General features: G+C 39.8%; 1 long non-coding RNA gene across 1 annotated transcript in view; it reads left to right on the plus strand.

Annotated features, from left to right (window-relative positions):
* Positions 1–6018, plus strand: part of LOC129625427 (uncharacterized) — a 324047-nt gene extending 318029 nt beyond the window's left edge. The window contains exon 3 of the long non-coding RNA XR_008701438.1: positions 5845–6018. This is a non-coding gene — a long non-coding RNA (uncharacterized LOC129625427). The remainder of the gene's footprint in view (positions 1–5844) is intronic.
* Positions 6019–6463: the final 445 nt, after the last annotated feature.

The raw sequence follows: 6463 nt of genomic DNA on the forward strand, positions 1-6463 counted from the left end.
TGCATATACCACATTTTGTTTATCCATTCATCTATAGATGGACAGTTGGGTTACTTGCATCTGTGGACTACGGTAAATAATGCTGCTGTGAACATGTACAAATAACTGTTCAAGTTCCTGTTTTTATATATTTTGGGTATATATCAAGAAATAGAATTGTCAGATCACATAGTAATTCTACATTTAATTCTTTGAGAATCACCAATACTGTTTTACTCAGTGGCTACACCATTTTATATTCCCACCAAAAGTGCACAAGGATTCCAGTCCTTCCGCATCCTCCCTAATTCTTGTTATTTTCTTATTTGGAGGGATTTTTGTCTGTTTATTTGTAACATTCATCCAGATGGGCTTGAGGTGATTTTTCATTGTGGTTTTGATTTGCATTTCCATAATGATTAATGATGTTGAGCATCTTTTCATGTGCCTATAGGCCTTGAATAATGTTGAAAGTTGTGCTATCTTATATTCAAAGAGCCATTTTTTAATTTCACTATTCTTTTGGAGTCTCATTTTTGTATTACTTTTGTGTAAAATTTACTGTGGTTTGAATAAAGAGAAAAGGGAACTGTAGTCTTTAAATGTTTAGAAACAACACTTGTGTTGACTTTGGTGGTGGATCAAATCTCAGGATGTTTTCATGTTTAATGGATGCGCTTTCCCCTGATCGTGCATTAAAAGTTAATTGAATACGCAGTACATTGTAAATTTGTTCCATTTTCTTATTCACATCATGATTTCTTGAACCCCTCACCACCATTAGATCAGAGCATTTGAAAGCTTGTGAAAACCAGAGAGAATTTCTCTGGTATTTAAAAAAAGTAACTGGTGTCTGTTGAACGAAATGTCCTTCCGTATTTCCACAAGTGCCTAGAAGTTCTGAAATAACCTCTTCTTAATTTTTCCTTTTTTAAGATTTGACTTTTGCTGACCTAAAATATTCAACATGTGGGATGTTTTATAACCAAGAACTTGAGCAAGATAATTTTAAATCATACACATGGAGCCACATCATCTTTTTAAAAAATATACATAAGCTTCACTAATAAATCTCAACCTCATTTATAATGAAAATCATCTTAAGATAATGAGATACTTTTTCTTACATCCACAAGACTGACAAAGTTTAAAATTTTGGTAGTAAATTACTTTGGTCAAAGTGTGTGGTTTCAGACATTCCCATTTCCTCTTTGTAGAAACCTAATTGTTAAGACTTCACTGAAAGATTATTTTGGTAGTATCAATCATAATATGAAATGATGAGGCGATATCTCATAGTTTTGATTTGCATTTCTCTAATAATTAGTGATGCTGAACATCTTTTCATATGCCTCTTGGCTGTCTGTATGTCTTCTTTGGAGGAATGTCTACTTAGGTCTTCTGCCCGTTTTTTGATTAGGTTGTTTATTTTTTGGATATTGAGCTGCATGAGCTGTTTGTAAATTTTGGAAACGAATTCACTGTTGGTCCCATCGTTTGCAAACATTTTCTCCCACTCCGTGGGTTGTTTTTTCATTTGTTTCTGGTTTTCTTTGCTGTGCAAAAGCTTTTGAGTTTAATTAGGTTCCATTTGTTTATTATTGTTTTTATTTCTGTTACTCTGGGAGATGGATCGAAAAGTTACAGCAAGAATTAATAAGCTCATGCACTCACCAAATAATCACTGTGTGTTGCTTGCCTCCTTCAAGTGTTCACTGGATTTATCTGTTTGTTTTTCCTTCTTCTTCTCAGAACTGTGTAGATCTACTTAATTTTTTTTTTTAAATGAGGTGGGAGGTGTCCTCCATCACCATTGTCTCATTTGCATTTTATAATAAGTAAAAGGTACTGCCCATTAGAATTATAAATATTTTAAAACCTCATGGATAAATCTGAAGACACTATTATTACCAGTAAGTCATAAGAATACCTTTTAGGTTACTCGGTGTTTTCAAGGATTATATTTTAATTTTATTTTAGTTTTGATTGCACTGGGTCTTCATTGCTGCGCACAAGCTTTCTCTAGTTGTGATGTGTGGGTTTCAGTAGTTGTGGCACATGAGTTTAGTTGCTCCTTGGTATGTGGAATCTTCCCGGACCAGGGATTGAAGCCATGTCTGCTGCTGGCAGGCAGATTCTTAACCTCTGGACCATCAGAGAAGTCCAAGCTGTTATATTTTAAGTTATTCTTTCAATAATATCACTGAAGTCCAGCCTAATAAAAAAATAGCTCATCTTTACTTAAGGATTCCACTTTTAAATACACAATTTTAACTTGCACTTAGAGCAGATATAATTCTTAAAATGGCACATGGAAAACCAGCCGTCTGTAACTACTAAATTCCAGCCTCCCTCACAACCTGGCTGTCTAACACATTTTTGGACGACTTTTTCAGACTGCTTCAAATCTATGGTTGGTTCCGACAAAGTTGTTCTGCCTTCTATGTATGGGAGTGTTTTGCAATAAAAACCAAAAAAGTTCTTCTTGGCAGTGACAATTTTATAACATACCGAAGCATGTCCTAAATAATTTTAAGGTTCTTTTACAATGTAGAAGTGCAGATGGGTGACATCATGGTGTAAAGCAACTTTTATTGAACTCATAAAAAAATGCTTTTTAAAGGATTCTTAGAAATTAGAGTTGTTAAATCAAGAAATCTCTCTGTCACATTTAACTAGGAAATTGAAGAATCTGAACATACAAGTCTTTGTCTTGAACCTCTGAAGCGTAAAAAATTTTATAGGATAAGTTCAGACCACAGATTCAGTTACCCAGGCACTCAGACTATTGCTCCTTACATCTGGCAACCTATGTAGATTAATTACTGGTACAAAATAGCAAAGTATGGTAGGATCCAGCCAGCCAAAGTGGTGGGGGGTATTCCTGGCCCTACTGTGTTTTGTTATTGTTTGAATTAATATTGGCTATTCTTGGAGACCACCGAGAGACTTACCTGTAGTCACTGAATGTGATGCAATATCCAACTACAGGAAGGTAATTTGAGAAATTGTTCACATCTCGATTTGGACCCAGAGCAGAGAGTGTGCTCAGTTACACATATAGTAAGGCAAGGAATCCATAAAGCAGGTTTTCGTCAAGGAGACAGGAATTAGATTGGTATTGTTATTCATAGGTGGTTAATTGGTTGCTATAGAACAGAGATCAACAAACAATGAATGAGTAACTTGGTCATATTTGTTTTTATAAATAAAGTTTTATTGAAACACAGCCTTGCCCAATCACTCAAGTTTGGTCTGTGGCTGCTTTCTCAAGTTGAATAGTTCCAAAAGGGATCATACAGTTCTCAAAGCTGAAAATATTTACTGTCTGGTCCCTTACAGAAAAACTTTGCTGACCATTCATTTTATAAAAGACTCTGCTAGGATACCTAAGCAGTCTTCAAGCAGAACAAATAGGAAAATTGGTCATTTACATCCACAAAAATTATTACCTTTAATTCATGTGTTATTTCACAATTGTTAAAATGCTTTCATATTCTTTAATGTCACTTGATTGTTGCAACAACCCTGGGATTGAAACAGAGAAGATACTAGGACACCTTTTTCAAGGTGATTTGGTCATGAGAGGTGAAATGACTTCTCTGTAGTGATGTAACAAGTCAGAGTGTTTCTATGGGCAGAGTGAGCGCCAAAGGCAGACCAATTTTTTTTTTTTAATTTTTATTGGTGTAGAGTTGCTTTACAATGTTGTGTTTCTACTATACAGCAAAGTGAATCAGTCATATGTATACATATATTCCTACCCCCACTCTTTGGGTTTCCTTTCCATTTAGGTCACCACAGAGCACTGAATAGAGTTCCCTGTGCTATACAGTAGGTTCTCATTAACTATCTGTATTATACCTAGTATCAGTAGTATATTTATGTCAATCCCAATCTCCTATTTAATCCCCCCCTTTTCCCCCCTTGGTGTCCATAGGTTTGTTCTCTACATCCGTGTCTCTATTTCTGCAGATAGGTTCATCTATACCCCTTTGCTAGATTCCACATATATGTGTTAATACATAATATTTGTTTTTCTCTTTCTGACTTCACTCTAAATGACAGTCTCTGGGTCCATCCATGTCTCTGCAAATGGCACAATTTTGTTTCATTTTATGGCTGAGTAATATTCCACTGTATATATGTACCCTATCTTCTTTATCCATTCCTCTGTTGGTACACCAAACCAATCTCACCAAGTTGTTTTGCTTGACATGTGGTCAGAAAGCAAGATCAGGAGGCAGTGATGTGAAAGGGCAAGACACCCGGGAGATGCTGGTACTCGAGCACCTATCCTCCTCGGGGGATTGTGGCTCCCACCCTCAGGCTACTTCTCACTCAGCCTTCTCTGCAGACTTGTTGGCTTCACATCAGAAACTCCTCGCTCATACCCTCCGGAGGGCTGCTCTCCCCTCCCCTCCCCAACACGGGATCTGTGCTTCCAGACTGGAGCTTCTTCATCCCTATGACATCAGACTCAGGCACACAGCCCCAGCTGGAACTCTTGCAGCTCCAGGCCTGAAGTGCTTTCAGGGGCTGGCAGGACATCTGAGAGGACAGAGTCACTTTTCCTAGGTCACTGCTGTGACTGAACAATCCCTGAATGCTCACACTCGGTGTGCAGTGTGGATTACAATAAAATTTTTTTATTTCCAGAGCCAAGGACAGTCTCTGGAGCCAGACTGATTTCAAATCTCAGCTTCAGTACCTTCACTTTGTGAAATTTGAGGTGAGTTTCTAGGTTTCTCAGTGCCATACTTTACTCATCTGTAAGATGGGAATGATAGCACATACCAAACTGGCCATGAACTCAGTGGTCCAGAGACCAGCGCCGTGCTTGTTTACCCAAACATCTATCATCAGTTTTCTCTATGTTCTTCCTGTTAGGGTACTGTGAAGAATAAAGTAACTTAGAATGGTGTTGTGTATATGAAAATGTACAACGTGCTGAATTGCTTAGTTGTGTCCAACTCTTGGAGAAGGCAATGGCACCCCACTCCAGTACTCTTGCCTGGAAAATCCCATGGACTGAGGAGCCTGGTAGGCTGCAGTCCATGGGGTCACTAAGAGTCAGACACGACTGAGCGACTTCACTTTCACTTTTCACTTTCATGCATTGGAGAAGGAAATGGCAACCCACTCCAGTGTTCTTGCCTGGAGAATCCCATGTTCGGGGAAGCCTGGTGGGCTGCCGTCTCTGGGGTTGCACAGAGTCGGACATGACTGAAGCGACTTAGCAGCAGCAATCCGACTCTTTTGTGACCCCATGGACGTTAGCCTGCTAGATTCCTCTGTCTGTGGAATTTTCCAGCCAAGAATAGTGGAGTGAGTTGCCATTCCCTATTCCAAAAATGCTCAGTAAGTGTTAACAATGGCTGTTCATGATCATCACTCTCTCGAGGAGAGCCAGGGTCCTGCGGAAACCTGCAATACTTCCATTATGGGAGGCATCTGTATTGCCTTGGGGGACCTTTACATCCTCAATTGGACATGGATTGTCATCTCCATCTTCTCAACGACCCATGGGACATCCTGCAGGTTGGGATAACCAAGTCCCTATCTGCAGCTTCCCCTCCACACTGTGATGGGAGGACACTCATCATTCCACCTTCTGAGAGAGTGTGGCTGCCCGGGAAGATGGCCAGGGCCAATGCAAGTCTCCAGATCACGGAGAAAACCCCACTTAGTACACAGAACTCTCTCCATGCAAAACTTCTCCTTCGAAAACATTTTATTTATTTTTGGCTGTGCTGGGTCTTCATTGCTATGCGCATATTTTCTCCAGTTGTGGCGAGTGGGGGCAGCTCTTCGCTGCAGTGTGCAGGCTTCTCATTGCAGTGGCTTCTCTTGTTGAGAGTACAGGTGGAGTGGAATCTTCGTGGACCAGGGATCAAACCCATGCCCTCTGCTTTGGCAAGCCAATTCTTAAGCACTGGACCACCAGGGAAGTACCCATGCAAGTCTTCTCTAATGGATCATGAGGAAATGAAGGAAGAGACACCCTTATGAATGATCTCAATTTTCAGGTCAAAACAAGAGAAGGTCTGTTCAGAACCTATAGGAGGGATTTGGGTGGTTCCAAAAGCAGAATTCGGGAGCTATAGCAGAGGGTGAGAGCCAGGAGGAAGACGGTTCCTGGGAAGAGCTAACTGGTTTATCCAAGCCCCGTCCTCCAAACATCAGAATGTTGCCTCTTCGATGAGGAATTATGCCTGCAGAATGTGAATTTCCAGGGAGGTGGGCAGAGCTAGAAGGATCTAGATGTGAAGCTAAATAAAGAGATATGTGGGCCGGAGGTCTGGGAAGATCAAAAGTACAATGAACACTAGTGAGGGACTTTTAGTGATTACACTTAAAGTGGTTCAGTAAGATGTTCTCATACGGAAAGAGTGGTTTGGAATAGCCTGCATAAGTACTTGGAATTTTAGAGAAATAAGAAAACTTCTTTTTGAAAAGGATGATCAGCCAATTCCAGAGGTAC

Source organism: Bubalus kerabau, chromosome 13 (genome assembly GCF_029407905.1).
Source record: "Bubalus kerabau isolate K-KA32 ecotype Philippines breed swamp buffalo chromosome 13, PCC_UOA_SB_1v2, whole genome shotgun sequence".
In the NCBI taxonomy this organism is placed as follows: Eukaryota; Metazoa; Chordata; class Mammalia; order Artiodactyla; family Bovidae; genus Bubalus; species Bubalus kerabau.